We start from the raw sequence: 23,940 nt of genomic DNA, 5'->3' as shown, positions 1-23,940 counted from the left end.
GATTTCTTTAGGTCCTCATTAAGGAATTCCTTATTGATCACTGAGCGTCCCAGGAGGTCTTCCTCATTGGGATTCACGTCCTCTCCCTCCCTTGTAGGTTCGGCCATGATGGTTAAATCTATGGCCTTGCACTCTCTCTTTGGATTCTCTTCTGTATTGCTTGGGAGAGTACTAGGAGGAGTTTCAGTGACTCTTTTACTCAGCTGGCCCACTTGTGCCTCCAAATTTCTAATGGAGGACTTTGTTTCATTCATGAAACTTACAGTGGCCTTAGATAGATCAGAGACTATATTTGCTAAGCTAGATGGATTCTGCTCAGAATTCTCTGTCTGTTGTTGAGTGGATGATGGAAAAGGTTTACTATTGTCAAACCTGTTTCTTCCACCATTATTAAAGCCTTGTTGAGGCTTTTGTTGATCCTTCCATGAGAAATTTTGATGATTTCTCCATGAGGGATTATAGGTGTTTCCATAAGGTTCACCCATGTAATTCACCTCTGCTATTGTAAGGTTCTCAGGATCATAAGCTTCTTCTTCAGAAGGTGCCTCTTGAGTACTGTTGGATGCAGCTTGCATTCCATTCAGACTCTGAAAAATCATATTGACTTGCTGAGTCAATATTTTGTTTTGAGCCAATATGGAATTTAGAGCATCAATTTCAAGAACTCCCTTCCTCATAGGCGTCTCATTACTCACAGGATTCCTTTCAGAAGTGTACATGAACTGGTTATTTGCAACCATGTCAATGAGTTCTTGAGCTTCTGCAGGCATTTTCTTTAGGTGAATGGATCCACCTGCAGAATGGTCCAATGACATCTTTGATAATTCAGACAGACCATCATAGAATATATCCAAGATGGTCCATTCTGAAAGCATGTCAGAAGGACACTTTTTGGTCAGTTCCTTGTATCTCTCCCAGGCTTCATAGAGGGATTCACCTTCCTTTTGTCTGAAGGTTTGAACATCCACTCTAAGCTTGCTAAGCTTTTGAGGAGGAAAGAACTTGGCTAAGAAAGCCGTGACCAGCTTATCCCAAGAGTTCAGGCTGTCTTTAGGTTGAGAGTCCAACCATATTCTAGCTCTGTCTCTTACAGCAAACGGGAAAAGCATAAGTCTGTAAACCTCGGGATCAACCCCATTGGTCTTAATAGTATCACAGATTTGCAAGAATTTAGTTAAGAACTGAAAAGGATCTTCGGATGGAAGTCCATAAAACTTGCAATTCTGTTGCATCTGAGAAACTAATTGAGATTTCAGCTCAAAATTGTTTGCTCCAATGGCCGGGATTGAGATGCTTCTTCCATGTAAATTGGAATTTGGTGCAATGAAGTCACCAAGCATCTTCCTTGCATTGTTATTATTTTCAGCCATGTCTCCTTCTTTTTTGAAATTTTCAGTCAAATTTTCTCCAGAGAGTTGTGCTTTAGCTTCCCTTAGCTTCCTCTTTAGAGTTCTTTCAGGTTCAGGATCAGCTTCAACAAGAATGTTCTTGTCTTTATTCCTGCTCATATGAAAAAGAAGAGAACAGAAAATATGGAATCCTCTATGTCACAGTATAGAGATTCCTTTATGTGAGTGGAAGAAGATATGAATAGAAGAAGGAAAATCCAAACACAAGGGTGAGGAATAGGTTCGAATTCTTGGATGAAGAGGAGTGTTAGTAAATGAATAAATAAATTGAAGAAGGTGAGGGAGAAGAATTTTCGAAAATTAGATAAAATAAAATAAAAGTATTTTTGTTTTTAAATTAGAATTAAAATAAAAAATTTGAAAATTAAGAAAGGAGAAATTAAATCAAATTAAATTAAATTTAAAACAAATAGTTAATTTAAAAAGGAATTTTGAAAAAGAGGGAAGGGATTTTCGAAAATTAGAGAGAGAGAGTTAGTTAGGTAGTTTTAAAAAAGATAAGAATCAAACAAAAAGTTAAGTGGTTAATTGAAAAAGATTTGAAAATCAAATTTGAAAAGATAAAAAGTTAGAAAAGATTTTGAAATTAAATTTCGAAAAAGATGTGATCGAAATTTATTTTAAAAAAGATTTGAAAAAGAATTTTAAAAAGATTTGATTCTAAAAATTAAAGTTGATTACTTGACTAATAAGAAACAAAAAGATTTGATTTTAAAATTTAAAGATTGAACCTTTCTTATTAGGCAAGTAACAAACTTTATAGTTTTGCATCAATCACATTAATTGTTAGCATTGAATTCGAAAATATGGAATAAAAATAAGAAAAATATTTTGAAAATTAATTTGAAATTTTCAAAAATATGAAAGACAAATAAAAAAAAGTTTGATTTTTGAAAAATATTTGAAAAAGATAGTATTTTTAAATTGAAAATTTGATTTGACTCATAAGAAACAACTAGATTTTAAAAAGTTTTGAAAAAGTCAACTCAAATTTTCGAAATTTATGAGTGAAATAAGAGAAAGAAATTTTTTTTTTATTTTTGAATTTTCAATGAAGAAAGAGAAAAACAACCCAAAGACTCAAAACATGAAAATTATGAATCAAAACAACTAATGCATGTAAGAACACTTTGAATGTCAAGATGAACACCAAGAACACTTTTAAGATCAAGATGAACATCAAGACTTATTTTTGAAAAATTTTTAAGAAAAGAAAAACATGCAAGACACCAAACTTAGAAATTTTTAATATTTAGACACTAAGAATTCAAGAATGCATATGAAAAACAAGAAAAGACACAAAACAAAAAATTTTAAAGATCAAACAAGAAGACTTATCAAGAACAACTTGAAGATCCTAAAGATTAAGAAAGAAACTCAATGCATGTGTTTTTGAAAAATATTTTTTTAAGGAAAATAAAAGGATGGAATTGACACCAAATTTAAAAATTGACACAAGATTCAAGCAAGAAACACAAAAATTATTTTTAATTTTATGATTTTATAAATTTTTTTTGGATTTTTTCGAAAATTATTTTGGAAAAACGAAAAAGAAGAAATTTTTTTTTCCGAAAATAAGAAATAAAAAGCTTAAAATTAAAATAAAATTACCTAATCTGAGCAACAAGATGAACCGTCAGTTGTCCAAACTCGAACAATCCCCGGCAACGGCACCAAAAACTTGGTGCACGAAATTGTGATCATCAATGGCGCCAACAACTTAGTACGCACAATTGTAATCTCAACTCCTTATCACAACTTCGCACAACTAACCAGCAAGTGCACTGGGTCGTCCAAGTAATAAACCTTACCTGAGTAAGGGTCGATCCCACGGAGATTGTCGGCCTGAAGCAAGCTATGGTCACCTTATAAATCTTAGTCAGGCGGATTCAAATGGGTATGGTGAATTGATAATAAAAACATAAATAAAATATAAACTGGGATAGAGATACTTATGTAATTCATTGGTGAGAATTTCAGATAAGCGTATAGAGATGCTTTCGTTCCTCCTAAACCACTGCTTTCCTGCTGTCTTCATCCATTCATTCCTACTCCTTTCCATGGCAAGCTTTATGTAGGGCATCACCGTTGTCAATGGCTACATCACATTCTCTCTGTGAAAATGGTCCAATGCGCTGTCACTGCTTGGCTAATCATTTGTCAGTTCTCGATCATACTGGAATAGGATTTACTATCCTTTTGCATCTGTCATTACGCCCAGCACTCACGAGTTTGAAGCTCGTCACAGCCATCCCTTCCCAGATCCTACTCGGAATACCACAGACAAGGTTTAGACTTTCTGGATCTCAGGAATGGCCGTCCATGGGTTCTAACATATACCACGAAGATTCTAATATCTCGGACTCGGTCCTCTGTACTAGATATCTAAGAGATATTCATTCTAGCTTGTTTGCATGTAGAACGAAAGTGTTTGTCAAGCACGCGTTCATAAGTGAGAATGATGATGAACGTCACATAATCATCACATTCATCATGTTCTTGGGTGCGAATGGATATCTTAGAATAGGAATAAGCTTGAATTGAACAGAAAAACAATAGTACTTTGCATTAATTCATGAGGAACAGCAGAGCTCCACACCTTAATCTATGGTGTGTAGAAACTCTACCGTTGAAAATACATAAGTGATGAAGGTCCAGGCATGGCCAAATGGCCAGCCCCCATAAAGGTCTAAGATAGCATAAAACTGATCAAAGATCTGATTCGAAGATGTAAATACAATAGTAAAAAGTTCTATTTATACTAAACTAGTTACTAGGGTTTTTAGAAATGAGTAAATGATGCAGAAATCCACTTCTGAGACCTACTTGGTGTGTGCTTGGGCTGAGCATTGAGCTTTACACGTGTAGAGGCTTCTCTTGGAGTTGAACGCCAGTTTGTAACCTGTTTCTGGCGTTTAACTCCACTTTGCAACCTGTTTCTGGCGTTTAACTCCAGAATGCAGCATGGAACTGGCGTTGAATGCCAGTTTGCGTCATCTAAACTCAGGCAAAGTATGGACAATTATATATTTCTGGAAAGCCCTGGATATCTACTTTCCAACGCAATTGAGAGCGCGCCATTTGGAGTTCTGTAGCTCCAGAAAATCCACTTTGAGTGTAGGAAGGTCAGAATCCAACAGCATCTGCAGTCCTTCTTCAACCTCTGAATCTGATTTTTGCTCAAGTCCCTCAATTTCAGCCAGAAAATACCTGAAATCACAGAAAAACACACAAACTCATAGTAAAGTCTAGAAATGTGAATTTTAATTAAAAACTAATAAAAATATACTAAAAACTAATTAAATTATACTGAAAATTGTGTAAAAATAATGCCAAAAAGCGTATAAATTATCCGCTCATCATAACCTAAGAAGGTACTATAGTTAGAAAGTGATAAAGATCTTAGGTCAAGGTACACTCTTTTTCCTGAAAAGGTTTTTTAATGAGGCGCCAAGCCAAGATACGAAATTGCCCGACTTAGAAAGGTAAGCACTTATATGTATATATTATTGTCTATTTTTATATTCCCTTCTTGAATAAAGTTTTTCAGATTTCATAAAAAGTTACCTACCAAGACGCATTAATCTGAGTGCAAGAATTCACTATCTGATTACGACAAGGTCGGCAAGATGAAAACCAAATTCATCGCCCGATCACGACAAAGTCCGTAGAATGAAAACCAAATTCATTGCCCGGTTACAAAAAGGTCAGCAAGGTGAAAGCAACAAAAATAGATTAATGCAAAAAGTTATAAAAGGTAATCCATAAAAAGTGGTCTGACGAGGTCTTACTAAAAATGGACTACTAAAAATGACTTAAAAAGGACCGACAAAGAAGAAGTCGGACCAAATCGATCAACGCAAAAAGTTATAAAAAGTAATCCATAAAAAGTGGCCTGACGATGTCTTAATAAAAATGGAATACTAAAAATAACTTAAGAAAGACCGACAAAGAAGAAGTCGCACCAAAACGATCAACGCAAAAAGTTATAAAAAGTAATCCATAAAAAGTGGCCTGACGAAGTCCTACTAAAAATAGACTACTAAAAATAACTTAGAAAGAATCGACAAGAGAAGTCGGTCCAACAAAAAGCGTGCGCTAAAAAGGACATAGCTTTGCCCAGAAAGCCACGACTCCACAACAAGGCTATCAAAATTGTTCAAAGACTAACTAAAAAGGTTCTGCTAGAACACTAAAAAGTTGTCAAAAAAATTAGCCCCAAGGGTTATCTCACCAAACCCAAAGACAGATAAGAGGTCTAATCCAAAAGAGGTTGGGAAGAAGAACACCAACACTCTATAAAGATCTATAAAATTTGCAAAGGAACGACTAACGTATCCAAAGAAACATATTGATCATTAAAAAGACTCAGAAGGCGACCTGAAAGAGGGCCTCAAGAGTTCAGAAGCATTTTGTTTTTCTACTAAGTTGCATAGAAGCAACTAACAGTCAAAGAGAACCAAATCATAAACAAAGTTACAAAAAATAGAGTTCAAAATCCCACAAGTCGGACTGTGGAGATAAAACACATCAATCATAAGGGGTGCAAGGTTTCCCTAGTTGCAGGGTCAGTAGCAGAAGGAGGAGGAATGATATTCACGGGGATAGTGTCCACGGTCCCATCCTCACGATTAAGAATCTCACAATCCGGATCAGGTTGAGAATGGTCGACCTCAGCAGAAGGATTTGAAGAAGTTGTGGCTGCAGAAGCCTTGGCTGGTGGTGCAGAAGGGGGAGGCTCATCATCCTCGTCATCTGGGGTGGGCACTATTTTTCCATCCTCTACTACATTGTCCAAGCTAAAGAGTGTCAGGTCGAGTTCAGGAGCAAGAACTTGGACCTGAGCCTTTAAGTTCTCGTAAGCACCCATCACAGTATCTACAAGATGACCCTAGAAATCGATGTAATTCGCAAGAGCTGATTCAAGCCTCTCCCTTAACTCCAACACCTCGGCATAAGTGCGAGTATAGCTCTCCTTGTAGTTTTTCGTTGTTTCCCCAGCCAAGTTGGCAGCAGCCTCAGTGGCAGTAGCCCGCGACTTCTCCTTCTCCAAGTCCAGCTCTAGCTTAATCACCCTAGTATCCAACTCGTCCTCCAAACCTTTAATCCTATTGAACTCCGACTTGGCATCCTTAAGAAAAGCTTTCCTAGCATGAACTACGGAGTCCTGAACAGTACAAAATAGAGCTGCTCCCATATGGGCCATCCGAATATTGTTACTAGTGATAAAATTCAAGTGTTGAAGGAGGGAAACATCATCCATAGAAAGTCAACCAAAAGGAGCAATTTGATTATCAACAAATCCCATAGCATCAAAATCTGCGGCATCTAAGTCATAAGGTTCAACAGTTTTTTGTTTTTTAGGAGGAGGCCCAGCAATAGGAGAAGAGGCAGCGCTAAAAGGTGGTCGAATTGGGTCAGAAGGGATAAATCAGACCTGATGGGTTGGAATAACCTTCCTCGTCCCAGAGGTACTCGACGGTGGTTTCTTTGGAGGAACTTGAGAGGACTCTCCTTTCGCAGCTTTGGCCGAGATGTTGGAAGCAGCCATCGCCTTTTTTGCCCTGCGAAAGTGCTTCATGGAATCCATAGACTTCACCATCTCTACAAAAAAGAAACCAAGAAAACAAGTCACAAACAGATAAAGATAAACATTCAAACCATAAAACACAACTATGGAAAGGAAGTCGACCACTACCTAGTTCAGCTCGAAGAAGGGAAGGATCCCCTAGGAACTTCTTTGTATCAAGATATGGGGGCTCCCCCCAGTTTTCCTCCAACACATTTACAAAGGCCTGCTCGACCTCATCTAGACTTTCCCAGGAATACCTAGATACTACTATGTTCTTTTGCCAATACAAAGGGAAGGCAGGCTCGTCATTCTCATCCAAAAAGAAGGGCCGAGCTCCCTCAACAGCTCAGACCTTGAAATAGTAGTTCTTAAAGTCCCTAAAGGACTCGTCATACATAGAGAAAACCTTTTTGCCTTGAGTAGCTCGGAAAGAAACCCAGGATGCTTTCTTCTTCGCTACCCCAGGCTTTGTCAATACAAAAAAATAAAGAAAAAGAGTTTGGGTGGGTCGGATATCTAGTTCCTGACACAACAACTGGAAGATTTTAAAGAAGCCCCAAGAGTTCGGGTGGAGCTGAGAAGGAGCTACATTGCAAGACCACATCAACTCAGTCTCAAGAGGGGAATGGTAATATTCAACTGACTAAAGAAATAGTCATAAGCATAGAAAAAAGGGTGTTCTCCTTGAGTTAAAGAGGGAAAGCTAACCCTCTCCTCAGGGTCAGGTGACACTAACTCATAGTTTTTCTCTTGATCTCTATCACTACAAATCCTATAGTGTCTCCTAAGCCGCACACAATACTCAGAGTCAGCAACTATAACACACATCAGAACAATGGAATCCAGCCAATCTGACATGCCAACTAGGATCTTGGAAAACATTGCAACAATATTTTTGCGATGTGACATGGGTCAACTATTCCTACAGTAAGAAAAAATAAAATGGGTTACTACCAGACAACTCAGACAAATAGGGAAACAACTCGGACAATAACATATGAAAGTCAAGAAGTTAGTAAAAGGAAAACCCCAGGACTCACACCAAAAGCCCAGGGGCACCCTTTGGAGGCAATAACAAGGCAAGAACCAGGAAAAAGGAAATTGACGACCTATAACATCTCACAAACAAGAATCGACACTCCACAACGCAAAAGCCATCATCACCAACAAAAACATCAAAAGTTACAACAGTTTATCATCAGAAGATTGTTAAGCAAGAACAAAGAGAAGTCAGGCAACGATGAAAAGAAGCAAGATCACCAGAAGGTACACATACTTCCCTTCCAGCAAGTCACTATCTTCCTCTATAAGCAGTTCCAACAAAAACCAAGACTTTGATTAAGGAAACGCAACCAAAAGAAAATAAAACTCTAAGGACAGAAACTACCAGGCACATGCATCACAACAAAGTACAGGATCACAACAAAGATGCAAGCTTGCTCAAAGAAAATCATAAAAACACAAAAGGAGAGATACAATCTTTTCTCAAAAAGGATCAAGACTCTCAGAAGCAAAATAAAAATCACATGCAACAAAAAAGATGACAAAAAGCATAAAAAAAAAGAAAATGACATCCTGAAGAGGAAGAAGAGACGAGCGCGAGAAGGTGATCAGGAAGAAAACAGCAATAAATCTCACTCCAAACAGCCGCCTTCGAAAGTGAAGAGAGGGAAGCGCGGGGGATGCAAAAACAGAGGGTATAGAGGAATGAAACGTCTTGCGAACAACAAGCGAAGGACACGGAGAAGAGTTAGAGAAGGAAACTGTAAAGTGAATGTTTTGAAAAGAGAAAAATTCAAAGTGAGGTGCCAAAAGAGGGAAAAAGGAAACAGCGAAGGGGTATTAAATGAGCTTTTAAACCCTCGCACGTTTCCAAGAAAAGTGCAACACGCGCTACAATTAAAAAGGAGGAACACGCTTCGCATTCAAAGGAGCCCAGCAGGAGTTATATAAATCGGTAAAAGGCAGAAATGCTTGAGCTCGACTTCTCCAAAAAAATAGAAGTCTGAAAGACACAACCCTAAAAAAGATTGAGCTCAAGCAGGGGCACTATTCATACCCTAGGTCGAGCTATCTGACCTAAGGAGATCGAAGACAAAGCAACCGACCTCTTCAGGTCAGGATCCCCGACCTCTCCTTTAAAAGAGGTAGGCCAAAACAACATAAGAGGCCTGAACTGGCCCAAATAAAGAGACACAGCCCAATCTAAAGGCAGTTGAAGCCTAGAAAGATAAGGACGGCTCCCCTAGGAGATAAAGATGACCCCACTTGAAGATAAAGATAAGATAACTAACTTATCTTATCTAGAACGGTCACTCCACACTATTATAAATACACTAGAGCACCCAGGTATAACTCATACTCTGATTCTACTAAAAACCTGCTTAAAGCCCATGCTAACTTAAGCATTGGAGTCTTTTGCAGGTAGCACCCCCTCCGGTGATCCAGGATCAGCATCACCACCAAGTACTACAAGTCGGACACGACAGCTCTGGCCACCACCGCAGATCTCGACCGAGATCGACCTACAGTTTTAGGTAACCCTTGGAACATATAGGAAATCAAACTTAGGTGCAATCATCACATCATCCCAAATCACAATCAAGACAAAAAAAAAACAAAAAGATCATATGTACAAGCCAAAATTAAGAGCAAAATATCAAAATATGCATGACTACTATATAATACTAAGTGCAAGGTGTTGAGAAAGATAGATTTATGCCCCGAAATTGCGAATCCTCCCCCACACTTAAACATTGCACGGTCCTCCGTGCATGTGCTTAATCCGGGGGGGTGAAAAATTATGAGGCTCCACCTTCAGCTAGTGGGCACCGGGGCTCCGGGTTGCTATATAAACAAACAAACATGAATTGAGGAAAAATTAGATGTGTGGTATGATAAAAGACAATGTGCGTATTCTAAATACGCGCGGTTTAGAACACAACACATTGGCCGGTTAAATTGGTAACCACAAAAGCAAGAGAAATAGCATGTTCCTCAATTAAGTGGCCTAGGGTGCAAGTAAAGAATAAACAAAACTTAAGCTACAAGCAACCCTAGGGAACCACAACTAAAGGGAATCGAGTGTATGAGAAATTGGATATTGAAATTGTGCAAGTGAAAGCGCAAAATTAATAGAAAATGGCACAATTAACAATAACCAATTCAATGATGAAAAGTGACTACTTACTCATCCATAGAAATAATAAAATAATCACATGTGAAAGGTGCTTGTTACAAAAAGTGACAAGTCTTGATAAGAATCAAGTCAAGTCAACTAAAAAAAATGCAAAGTATTAACAAGGAACAAATACCTTGTTATGTGATTATATTCACTTAAGAATCATGATGACTAAGTAGTTCAACTCAATTCACTAAAGTAAAAGTGCACAATTCATGATTAAAATGCCAAACAAGGATATAGTCTAACACATATGGTAGCTACAACACATGCATTATACTTGCAATTCATCTAGGCAATCAAATAAAGACTTGATACATAGTGCACATATTCATTGAATCAAAATTCAAGCAACAAGCAACCCAATAATCATCAAGCAAACACTTGCAACTTATTTAAATAACAAATAACTAAACCAAAACTAATATAATAACTAAAATAAAAGCGAGAAGCAAACAAAATGAACAAAAACAAGTAGAAAATAGGGTGAAAGAGAAGAAAAAGAGAGGAGAGAAGAGAAGAAAAGAGGCATAGTAAGAAAACAGGGGCGTGCGCACGCACAAGGATGTGTGCGTGCGCACATTATGAGGAAAGGGGAAGGTGTGTGAGCGCACCCGCTATGTGAGCGCTCCTGGCAGAAGAGGAATCAAGGTGTGTGCGTGCGCACGGGGCTATGCGCACGCACAAGGGTTTTTTTTTTGGAAGGATCATGTGTGCACGCGCACACAAGTCCGTGCATGCGCTCATGAGCATAAGGGACAGGGGTTCACATGCACAGGCTGTGCCAACGCTCCCACCAGAGTGGTTGCAAGTTGGTGTGCGGACACACACGTCTGTGCGGCCACACAGAGGGTGCAAAAAAGGGCATGTGTGCGTACGCACGAGTAGGTGCGCACACACAGGTGGCAGAAAATAGGGGAATGCACACACACAAGGCGTGCTGGCGCTGCGACCAGGGGGTATAAAGGCTTGTGTGCGTACGCACAGGTGGGTGCGTACGCACAGGAAGTGGCAATTTGTTGTCGTGTGCGTGCGCACGCACATGCCCTGTTTTTCCCAAAAAAAATTTTTAAATTCTAAGGTATCAAGCCTTAGCTCAATCAAAACTCATCACCAAAACATGCAATAACCCATAAATTCATGATCCAAACCAAAATTTACTTACAAATCTCAAAATTAAACTAATTCTAAGCTAACCAATCAAACAAACATGCAATAAACCAAAATATATACAAAAAGAGAAGAGTTAGAACAATGTTACCAAGCACTTTTATTTAATGTCTTTAAGTTAGACAATTGGGAGAGCCTTTGCTATGGTGGCTTGTACTTGACTTCCCCACAAATGCTAGAATGTCCAATGTCCTCTAGGATCCCAATCCTAACTATAAACAAAGACAACCAAAAAGAAAGCTATTTACATATTAACAAATTTACATCAACTAAAAATAAGCAAGCAACATGTGTACAATCAACCAAAAAGCAAGCTATTCACACTATTCACAATATGTACAATAGCCAATAACGTACACCATTGCAACTCCATAGCAACAGCGCCAAATTTGATGACGCCCAATTGCATGGGTTTGGATTTTCACACTAAAAGTAGAATTTGTCCGTTGTAAGTATAGTTCAAACCCAACAATTGAGCATCAATCAAATAATAAAGTCAATACAAAATAATCCGATAGTACTTAACTCCCGGGTCGTCTTCCCTAGGAGTTACAAATGAAATGTACAATTATTAGCTATGAGAGAGAGCATGGGGAATTGTGAATGAAAGCAAGAGAGCAAGGGAATGTAAATAGCAAGAAAGTAAATGGAAAGCAAGAAATGTAAGTAGCAAGGAATTGAAACAAGCATGAATGAAATTAAATGGCAACTCTTGGCAAGAATTCGGGAGTTTAGGATTCCCATCCTAGTTATGTACCACAAACATGGCAATTGTGTTGAATCAATCCAAATTAGTCAATCCTCATTGATAATTAGTCAAAAATCCATAATTGATCTCAATCCATAAGTCCTAGTCAACTCACTAATTACTTAGTGAAAGACTAGCGTCAATGGAAACCAAACCAATTAACTATTCTCACAATGCAGAATGGACATCCACAACTCAATTCCACCCAAACATCCAATTTCTCAACCAAGAGTGTGAAAACTAAACATGCAAGAATTTAAACATCAAAGCAATTAAATAAACATGCAAGGAATTAAAAGTCAAAACAATAACAGTCAAAGCAATTAAATGCAAGGAAAGGAAACTTAAAATGCAAGAAAACCTCTTGGCAAGTAATTGAGAGCTAAGGTTACCTATCCTAACCATTGACCACAAACACATGATGATTATGAAGAGTTAATCCTACTTAGTCTACCTTACATCAAAGATAAGTCAAATACGCATCGTTAATTCCAATCCCTAAGTCCTATGTCAACACTAAGGGGTCACATGGAGTCAAGGGAGACCAAATCAACTAACTACTCTAATATATCAAACAAGAATTGACATCAATGACTCAAGGATCACCAAAGTCAACAATTCCAAGCCAAGAGTGTAGAAAAACTAAGTAAAAATTAAGCCAAGCATTTTATCAAACACTTGGTGTGCATGAGAATAAAATAATATTAAATTGTAATAAAATAAAATCCAAAATACCAAAGGCAAGGGAATGACAATAACAACTCAAGAAAGCAATAAATGACATGGAAACATAAATTTGTATTAATTGGAATTAAAGTAACAAAAGTTTTCATAACATGAAAATTGACATAAAGGAGAAAATAACAAAAGAGATGAAGAAGATAAAGACAACAAAGCATAGAAACATAAATAAAACTACACTAAAATAAGAATTAAAGACAGAAATTAAAAGAAAATTAGCTAATAAAACGGTAATTCTAGAGAGAGTGGGGAGCTTCTCTCTCTAGAAAAACTAAACAAAAACATGTAAAAACCTAAACCTAAGTGCTCCCCCCTTCTCCAAGCATCAATTTGGCTTGAAATAGCTTTAGAAATGAGTTGGATTGGGTTTTGGGGGCCCAAAAATCACTGCAAGTGAGTTGCAATTAATGAGGTCACGTGCAGGGACCTGTGCGGACGCACAGATGTGTGCGTCCGCACACATGCTGAATCCTGACTTGTGCATACGCACAAGTACCTGTGCGTAGGCACACTTAGACTTATGTCCACTTTAAAAAATTGCATATCATTTTGAAGCCCCGGACGTTACCTTTCCAATACCGCTGGAACCGCCTCATTTAGACCTCTGTAGCTCAAGTTATGACCAATTTAGTACCGAGACATCAGGATAGACAGCTTTCCAAATCCTTCATTTCTTGAATTCTTCCAATTTGTATGCTTTCCTTCCACCTTCTCAAGCCATTCTTGCCTTCAAAACCTTAAATCACTCAAGCAAACATATCAAAGCATCGAATGGGAGAAAAGTGAATTAAAAATTGGCAATTTAATCATGAAAGGCATATTTTTCACAATTAAGCACAATTAGGAGAGAATTCATAAAAGCATGCTATTTCAATGGATAAATGCAAGAAAAGTCAATTAAATCCACCCAAATAGAGCAAATAAATACCATAAAATATGGATTCATCAGTGCTCTCTTGGAGATGAAGAAGCGTTCTTGAGGGAAGCGTAGCGCCAAAGGCGTTCTCCCCTGTTTCTTATCTTCTTTGCTTTACCCTTTAAACTCCTTTCTTCTTTCATGCTTGTTTTGTGCTTTTTACTTCTTTTTCTACCATTTTCTAGAAAATAGATCAAAATCAAAGAGGTGAAAGTAATATATGACTTAAGCACAAAAAATACTCAATATTTGGGCATTATAAACTAATTTTTGATATGAAAAAGCATAGAAAAATATAAAATAATGCGCAGTCATCACCATGCGTTCTTGTTTCTGTTCTAAGCATTTTGCATGATCACAAACATTAGAAAAGCTAGAAAAACTATGAAAATTAATGACGAATAAAAATTTAATAAAAGAAATTCAAACTTAAAGAAAATTGAAATCAAAATTAAACTTAGAGGATACTTATAGTTGTGTTGCCTCCCAACCAGCGCTTCTTTACCGTCATTAGCTTGACATCACTGTGTCATGTTAGCAGCAATGTAGAGCTTTCTTTCTCAATGGTATCTCCTAGGTTGTGCTTGACTCTCTGTCCATTAACGATAAATCTTTTGTAAGAGTGTATGTTTTGGAGCTCTATATGACCATAAGGTGACACGTCAGTGATCACAAAAGGTCCCGTCCATCGCGACTTGAGCTTCCCAGGAAAGATCTTAAGTCGGGAATTGAAGAGTAAAACCTTTTGGCCAGGCTTAAAGACCCTGGAAGATATCTTTTTATCATGTTATTTCTTGGCTCTTTCCTTGTAGATTTTAGCTTTCTCAAATGCAACATGTCAGAATTCATCCACCTCGTTCAACTGGAACAACCTTTTTTCTCCCACAGCCTTGGCATCAAAGTTGAAGAACTTGGTTGCCCAGTAAACTCTGTGCTCCGATTCCATATGGAGATGGCACGCCTTACCGTAGACCAGCTGAAAGGGTGACATTCCGATTGGAGTTTTGAATGCAGTTTGGTATGCCCAGAGAGTATCATTAAGCTTTCTGGCCCAATCCTTCCTAGAGGTGCTTACTGTTCTCTCTAGGATTCTTTTGAGTTCCCTGTCGAAGACCTCAACTTATCTATTTATCTGCGGATGGTAGGGAGTTGCCACCCTGTGGCGAACACCATAACGGTGTAGAATAGAGTCAAGTTGTTTGTTACAGAAGTGACTGCTTCCATCACTAATCAGTGTTCTTGGGATACTGAATATGCTGAAGATGTATTTCTGGAGGAATTTTATCACTACTCGGGTATCATTACTGGGTGATGCAATTGCTTCAACCCATTTAGACACATAGTCTACTGCCACAAGGATGTATGTGTTCGAATATGAGGGTGGAAAAGGCCCCATGAAGTCTATGCCCCATACATCAAACAGCTTAATTTCCAGGATCCCTTGTTGTGGCATCTCGTGATTATGAGGGAGATTTCCAGCATGTTGACAACTGTCACAGTTGCCGACAAACTCCTAGGAGTCCATGAAGTGCGTAGGCCATTAAAAGCCACTCTGAAGAACCTTGGTGGTTGTTCGCTCACCTCCAAAATGACCTTCATACTCTGATCCATGATAGTGCCAGAGGATCTGCTGTGTTTCTTCCTTGGACATACAATGGCAGATTATACCGTCCGAGCATCTTTTGAAAAGATATGGTTCGTCCCACAAGTAGTACTTAGCATCATGTATGAGTTTTTGAACTTGCTGTTTACTGTATTCCTTGGGGATGAACCTTATAGCCTTGTAATTTGCAATTTCGGTAAACCAAGGTGCTTTGTGTATTGTAAAGAGTTGCTCATCAGGGAAGGTCTCGGATACCTCAGTAGTGGGAGGGGACGTCCCTGCTGCAGGTTCAATCCGAGACAAATGGTCAGTCACCTGATTTTCTGATCCTTTTCTGTCCCTAATCTCTATGTCAAATTCTTGAAGGAGCAATACTGTTGAATGGATTTTTGATGGTTTAGAATTCACAAATGAAATCTCATTGCAATATAGTATCTAAACTAACATGAATCCTTTCATACAAAAATTTGTTTGTCACTAAAACAAACCCCTAAATCTATAAACCGAAGTATTTAAACCTCGGGTCGTTCTCCCTAGGAATTGCAATAAAGTGTTCTTGTTATTGGTTATGAGATGTATTTTGGGGTTTTGGGGATAATAGGCAAGAAATATAAATGGCAAGGGAAATAAACTAACAACTAACAAATCTCTTGGCAAGATATGAGAACTAGAAGTCCCATCCTAGTTATCCTCTTCAATTGTGACCAAAATTTTTCATTGCTACCACTTAGTTAACCTCTAATCATGGAGGAAAGTCAAGTGGATGAATTAACTTGATTCCACAAGTCCTAGCCAACTCCCAAGGGAAAGACTAGCTTTAGTGGTATCCAAATCAATTAGCAACTTCTAATTATCAATCAACAAAGGAATTAGATAACTCAAAAGTTACTAATTACTCTACCTAGGCCAAGAGGAACGAAATCTACACTAAAATCCAACCAAGCATTTCATGAAACACTTGGAAGGCACTAGAGAAACGCATAGTAAATGGATAACAACAATAAAATCTAACAACAATTATTGTAAGAAATCAATAACAACAGTCAAAAGGAATACAATTATTATGAATTACCTCTAATTGAATTGAAAGAGAAGAGAAGGAACAAAAGTAGATCTACAACAAAGCATGGAAACAAAATAGAAGAGATTACAACAAAAGAATAGAGGAAGATGAATGTAACAACAAGAATTGAGAATCAAAAGTAGAAAAAGGCACGAATTGAAACCTATATGTAAGAACTAAACCTAATCCTAATTCTAATCCTAGAGAGAAGTGAGAGCTTCTCTCTCTAAAACTAACTCTAAACTAATCCTAATGTGTGTAAATGATGCTAAGTATTGATTCCCTTCAATCCTTTGTCCTTTAAATGCATTTTGGCGCCAAAGTTGGTTGCAGTCTCAGAAATCACTGGGCACGTTTTCTATTAAAAAATCACGTGTGTCCACCGGCGCGTACGCGTACAGTGCACGTGCGCATCCCTTGCATTTTCGCGATCAACGCGTGCGCGTATAGTGCGCGTGCGTGTGGATGAAGATATCCAAATATTTGGCTTTTTCATGTTTTCTCCACTTTACATGCTTTCTTCTTCACTCCTTTGATCCATTCCTACTCTTTTCAACCTGAAATCACTTAACAAACAAATCAAGGCGTCTAGTAGAATCAAGGGTGAATTGAATTTAGCTAATTAAAGACCTAGAAAGCATGTTTTCACACTTAAGCACAAATTGGGAGACAATCATGAAACCATGCTATTTCATTGAATAAATGTGGGTAAAAGGTGATAAAATCTCCTAAAATCAATACAAGATAAATCCTAAATATGGGATTTATCAAATACCCATCTTATCAATCTTGGTTTAGAATCCTGCTTGGCTAGAAGGTACATGAGAACAGCATGGTCAGTATAGACAATAACCTTAGAGCTAATTAAATGAGATCTGAACTTGTCAATGGCATAGATCACTGCAAGTAATTCCTTATCTGTAGTGGTATAGTTTCTTTGCGCGTCATTTAGAACGTGACTGGCATAATAAATGACGTGCATGAGCTTATCATGTCTCTGCCCTAGAACTGCGCCAATGGTATAATTGCTAGCATCACACATCAGTTTGAATGGCAGGTCCCAGTTGGGTGCAGAGGTGACAGGTGTAGAGATAAGCTTTGCCTTCAGAGTTTCAAAAGCATGCAAGCAATCCATGTCAAAAACAAAAGGAGTGTCAGAGGCTAAGAGTTTGCATAGGGGTTTTGCAATTTTACAAAAATATTTTATGAACCTCCTGTAGAATCTTGCATGTCCTAATGGTGCACGAATCCCCGCACTTTGTACAACTGAACCAGCAAGTGCACTGGGTCGTCCAAGTAACACCTGAGCGAGTCAGTGTCGATCCTACGAGGATTGTGGCTTGAAGCAAGCTATGGTTATCTTGCAGGTCTTAGTCAGGCGAATCAAGGAGTTGTTGGTTTGTGAAATCTAAACTAGGTTGACTTGAAAGGAATAAAAGTGTATAAAATACTTTCTAAATTAAATGATAATCAGAGATAGGAAGATGGTTAAGGTTTGGAGTTGCTTTGTCCTTCTGAATTAACTCTGGTCTTACTATCTTCTTCAATTGCGAATGATTTCTTCAATGGCAGGCTGTATGTGATCAACGTCTTTCTTTAGAGGTCGTCAATGCTCCTCGAGATCTGAACACTAGGGTTAGTACGCATCCAGGCTGATTGAGAGTGAACCTCCTGTAGTCCATTCTCCTTAATGATCATACTCAAAATGCCACAAACAAGGTCAGATCTTCTGGATCAGAGAATTTTGCGCCTTTGGGTTCTAGCTTCTACTACAGAGACCCTAATCTCCCCATAAATTGGCTCAACTGATGTCTCAAGAAGTCCCCAACGAAGTCGTGGATTAGCCATCTAAAAGATGTATAATCAAGCTAGCGGTTGATGCTTTCCATCCATGTATTCACAAGACCCCAAGTAGACAAGGGTGGTTGCCAGGCACGCTGTCTTAGTATGATGAACGAAGCTGATTGTCATGGATCATCCCATCCATCATGTTGAAGAACAAATATACATCTTAGAATTAAATCAAACACGGATTGAAGAGAAATAGTAATACTATTATTAATTCATAGAACTCAGCAGGGCTCTTTCCCTCAACCTAGGAGGTTTAGAAACTCATATTGATAGAGAATACAATGATGGAATTCAAAATATGCTGGAAGAGATGGCAGAAGATCCTAAACAAGGTTGATCTTCTACTTTAAATACTAAACTAATGACTAATAAGGGTAAAATAGTTTTTTCAGTGCTAAAATCTACTTTTGGGACCCACTTGGTGAGTGTTTGGGCTGAGCTTTGATGAGATCCACGTGCTATGAGGCCTCTAGGGCATTGAACGCTGGCTAGGGGCTCCTCTCTGGGCATTTGGACGCTGGTCTATTCTCCTTGGCGCTGGACGCCTGGAAGGAGGCAAGAGGCTGGCATTGGGCGCCAATTTTTGGCCTTTTAATCTGAAGTAAAGTATAGACTATTACCCATTTCTAGAAAGCTTTGGATGTCAGCTTTCCATAGCCATTGAGAACGCTCCATTTGGACTTCTCTAGCTCTAGAAAAGCTCTTCTGAGTGCAAGGAGGTCAGATACAGACAGCATCTGCAGTGCTTTCTTTGTCTCTGAATCAGTCTTTTGCTCCAACTCCTCAATTTCAGCTAGAAAATATTTGAAATTGCATAAAAACACAAAAACTTAAAGTAGAATCCAAAAATGTGAATTTAAAACTAAAACCTATGAAAACTTAATGAAAACTAAACAAAACATGCTAAAAACTATATGAAAATGATGCCAAAAATCGTATAAAATATCCGCTCATCACAACACCAAACTTAAATTATTGCTTGTCCCCAAGCAACTAAAAACAAAATAGGATAGAAAGAAGAGTTAGATACAATAAATCTCAGAGTTTCCAATGAAGCTCAGTTTCAATTAGATGAGCGGGACTTAGTAGCTTTTTGCTTTTAAATAGTTTTGGCATATCACTATCCATTGAAACTCAGAATGGTTGGTGATAAACCACTATTTCATGGTTTATCTTGTGCTCAATTGAGTGGTTTTTATCAACTCTTTACCCACTTATTCATACTATTCGCATGGTTTATGTTTTTCTTCCTGATTTTGTGCTATGATTGAAAACATGCTTCTTTGGCCTTCAAATTACTAACTTTAATCCTCTCTTATTATCATTTGATGCCTTGATATGTGCGTTAAATGATTACAGGGATTAGTTGGCATCTTTAGGAACTTAGAATCTAGATGATATTATTGATTCTCCTAGTTCAGTTCTTTTTGATTCGTGAACAAAACTCTTAGAGTCTTGGCCATGACCCTAAGCACTTTGTTTTCCAGTGCTCTTGTGCATGCTTCCTTGTTTGCTCCATCCTTTTCTTAGTAATAGGCTTGACCTCCCCAATAGAGATATCTCCCTCTATGACAATTCTAGCCAAATTACATAGATGACAGATGAGGTGTGGGAATGCCAACCTTGAATTGGTGGAAAGCTTCTCAACTATCTTGTACAGTTCTTGAGGAATTACCTCATGTACTTTCACCTCACTTCCAATCATGATAAAATGGATCATGATGGCTCTGTCAATGGTCACTTCTGACCGGATGTTAGTGGGAATAATAGAGCGTTGGATAAATTCCAACTATCCTCTAGCTATGGGCTTGAGGTCAAGCCTTCTTAGTTGAATGGGCTTGCCTTGGGAATCCCTTTTCCACCGTGCTCCTCCACACAGATGTCTGAGAGCACTTGATTCAGTCTCTGATCAAAGTTGACTCTCCTTGTGTAAGGATGTGGGTCTCTTTGCATCAGAGGCTAGTTGAACGCCAATCTCACACTTTCTAGGCTAAAATCTAAGATTCTCCCTCAGACCATGGTGCTCCAATTCTTTGGATTTAGGTTCACACTAGTGTCATGGTTTTTAGTAACCCATGCATTAGCATAGAACTCTTGCACCATTAAAATCTCAACTTCTTGAATGGGATTGGTTAAGACTTCCCAACCTCTTCTCCAGATCTCTCTTCGGATTTCTGGATACTCATTCTTCTTGAGCTTGAAAGGGACCTCAGGGATCACTTTTTTCTCTGCCACTACTTCATAGAAGTGGTACTGGTGGGCTTTGGTGATGAATCTTTCCATCTTCCAAGATTCAAAGGTGGTGGCTACTGCCTTTCCTTTCCTCTTTCTAGAGGATTCTCTAACCTTGGGTGCCATAAGTGGTAATGGAAAGCAAAAAGCAATGCTTTTCCCACACTAAACTTAAAATCTTTGCTCGTCCTCGAGAAAAAATAAAGAAAAGAGAAGAATGGAGTAGAAGAACAAGAAAATAGAAGGAGATAGAGGGCTCGGCCGAATGGGTTTTGAGAGTGTATGAGAGGTGTATTTGAAGGGTAATGAAGAGGGGTATTTATAAGTGGGGATAGGGTTGGGTTCGTCCATGGGTGGGTAATTGGGAGGGAAATTTGATTTTAAAGTGGGTGGAGGTTGGTGGGATTTATGATGGTTTGGAGAAGTGATATGGATGTGATTGGGCTAGGGTTTATAGGGAAGTGTGCATAGGAAAGTGTGAAAGTAAGAAGAAAGAAGTGGATTAGGTAGAGATGTTGTGGGACCCACTGGTCTTGAGAGGCTAGGGAATTCAGATACCTGCCCTCTGCACTGGCGTTTGAACGCCCAGGGCCTGCTCCCTGGCTGGCATTCAACGCCAGCTGTGCTGCCCATTGGGGGCGTTGAACGCCCAGGGTTTGCTCCCTATCTGGCATTCAACTTCAACAACATTCCATCTAGAGTGTTTCTATTTTCATTGCTTAATATTTCTGTCTCTGTTCTGACTGCTGCACATGATCATGAACCTAAATATTTAAATTAAAAAAAATAAAATGAAAAAAATAATAATAATTAATTAAGGTTGGGTTGCCTCCCAACAAGCGCTTCTTTAACGTCACTAGCTTGACAGTTAGCTCCTTGCAGAGGTGAGTATGGGCTCAGAATTTTGCCCCTTACAGTGAACTTTCTTCCTGTCTTCTCATGGATGAGCTCCACATGCTCTACAGATAGGATATGAGTCGCTGTATGTGGTACGACTGATTTCTTAGTGAAGACAACTCTCATGCCAGGTGAGAGGCCTTCAGTGGGGACTTTCTTGTCCCTCTAGCCTTTAGGTACTTTCTTCTTAGTACCTTTATGCTTAGAGCTTGTTGATGGCTACCCAACACCAAACTTAAAATTGATGTTTGGGGGCTCAGTAAAGCTCTACATTGAAAGAGAGGGTTGGAACATTAGGTGTTGCACCATTATCTCTTTCTTTTTAGAGGGAGAATTGGGATTGGACATCTTGAATAAGATGTAGTCCTCTTCTAGTGGGAAAACCATTTCTCCCTTTGCCACATTAATCATGGCATTTGCAGTAGCTAGGAAAGGTCTTCCTAGGATGATAGAATTATCATCATCCTCTCCTATGTCCACGACTATGAAGTTTGTAGGGATGTAGTGGCCTGGTCTTCAACCTTCACCAGGACATCCTCTACTAAGCCATATGGCTTCTTCATTGTCTTGTCTGCCATCTCTAGTGAGATATTTGCCGCTTGTACCTCAAAGATTCCCAACTTCTCCATTACAGAGAGTGGCATGAGGTTTATACTTGACCCTAGGTCACACAAAGCCTTTTCAAAGGTCATGGTGCCTATGGTGCAAGGAATCAGGAAGCGTCCAGGATCTGGAACCTTCTGAGGTAGCTTCTGCTGCACCAAAGTATTAAGTTCTTTGGTAATCAGTGGAGGTTCTTTCTCCATAGGCTTTGTACCAAATAGCTTGGCATTCAACTTCATAAGAGCTCCTAAGTACCAAGCAACTTGCTCTTCCCTAGTGTCTTCATCCTCATCAGAGGATGAGTATTCATCAGAACTCATGCATTGTAGAAGTGCATGCAAAGGAACCTCTATGGTCTCTATATGAGCCTTTGCTTCCTTTAGTTCTTGGATAGGGATTTCTTGAGTGGGTGTTGAGCACTTAGGAGGTGTGCCTTTACTGGCGTTCAACGCCAGCTTTGATGGCTCTTTGGGCATTGAACGCCCATGCTGTGCACCTTTGCTGACGTTAAATACCAGTTCTCTTATCATTTTGGGCGTTGAATGCCCAGCAGGCATGTCCTGGCTGGCGTTCAACACCAGCTTCCTTGTCTGGTTGGGCGTTGAATGCCCAGTGAGGGGTTCCTCACTGGCGTTCAGCGCCAGCTTTGCTACTTGTTTGGGCATTGAACGCCCAGCCAGTGCTCCTTGGCTGGCGCTCAATGCCAGCTTCGCTATCTGTATGGGCATTGAACGCCTAGTAAGGGCCTCCTCACTGGCATTCAGCGTCAGGCTTGCTGCCAGGTTGGGCGTTGAACGCCCAGTGATATCTTCTTCACTGGCGTTCAATGCCTTTCCAGTCTCTCCAGATTCAGCCACAACCTCAATGGTGATGGCCTTGCACACTTTTCTTGGATTTACTTCAGTGTTACCAGGAAGACTGTCAGGAGGAGTCTCAAGGATCCTCTTGCTCAGTTGACCAACTTGTACCTCCAAATTTCTAATGGAGGACCTTGTTTCAGTTATGAAACTATGAGTGGACTTAGAGAGGTTAGAGACTATAGTGACTAAGTCAGAACGACTCTGTTTAGGAGTCTCCATGTTCCCTTGAGAAGATAGGAATGGTGGTTTATTGTTGAACCTATTCTGGTTCCTTCCACCTTGATTATTATTGAAACCTTGCTAAGGCTTCTATTGATCCTTCCATGAGAGGTTAGGATGATTCCTCCATGAAGGATTGTAGATGTTTTCATAAGGTTCTCCCATGTAATTCACCTCCTCCATGGTAGGTTGATCAGGATCATAGGCTTCTACTTCAGAAGAAGCTTCCTGAGTACTGCTAGTTGCAGTTTCTATTCCAGTCAAATGCTGAGAGATCCTATTGACCTGTTGGGTCAAGATCCTATTCTGAGCCAATATGGCATTCAGTGTATCAACTTCAAGAACTCCTTTCTTCTAAGAGATCTCATGGTTCACATGATTTCTTTTAGAAGTATACATGAATTGATTGTTTACAACCATCTCAATGAGTTTTCTTGCTTCTGCAGGCATTTTCTTCAAGTGGAGTGATCCACCTGCAGAGCTGTCCAATGATATTTTGGACATCTCAGACAGACAATCATAGAACACGCCTATGATAGACCATTCTGAGAGCATGTCAGGAGGACATCTCCTGATCAGTTGCTTGTACTTTCCCAAGCTTCATAGAGGGATTCACGTTCTCTTTGTCTAGAGGTTTGAACTTCCACTCTGATTTTGCTCATCCTCTAAGGAGGAAAGAATTTAGCTAGGAAAGCATTAACCAGCTTTTTCCAAGAGTCTAAGCTCTCTTTTGGTTGGAAATCCAACCATATCTTAGCTATGTCTCTTACAGCAAAGGAAAAGAGTATAAGTTTGTAGACTTTAGGGTTTACTCCATTGGTTTTAACAGTATCACAGATCTGTAAGAATTCAGCTAGGAACTTATGTGGATCTTC

General features: G+C 39.0%; 1 non-coding gene across 1 annotated transcript; it reads left to right on the top strand.

Annotated features, from left to right (window-relative positions):
- The first annotated feature begins 869 nt into the window (after positions 1 to 869).
- LOC112746612 (small nucleolar RNA R71) lies at positions 870 to 977 on the top strand. Its single transcript, XR_003174485.1, has one exon. It is a non-coding gene; the product is annotated as a small nucleolar RNA R71 (small nucleolar RNA).
- The last annotated feature ends 22,963 nt before the right edge of the window (positions 978 to 23,940 follow it).

The sequence above is a fragment of the Arachis hypogaea genome, chromosome 14 (assembly GCF_003086295.3).
Source record: "Arachis hypogaea cultivar Tifrunner chromosome 14, arahy.Tifrunner.gnm2.J5K5, whole genome shotgun sequence".
In the NCBI taxonomy this organism is placed as follows: domain Eukaryota; kingdom Viridiplantae; phylum Streptophyta; class Magnoliopsida; order Fabales; family Fabaceae; genus Arachis; species Arachis hypogaea.
This window is presented reverse-complemented; position numbering and strand designations above follow the sequence as displayed.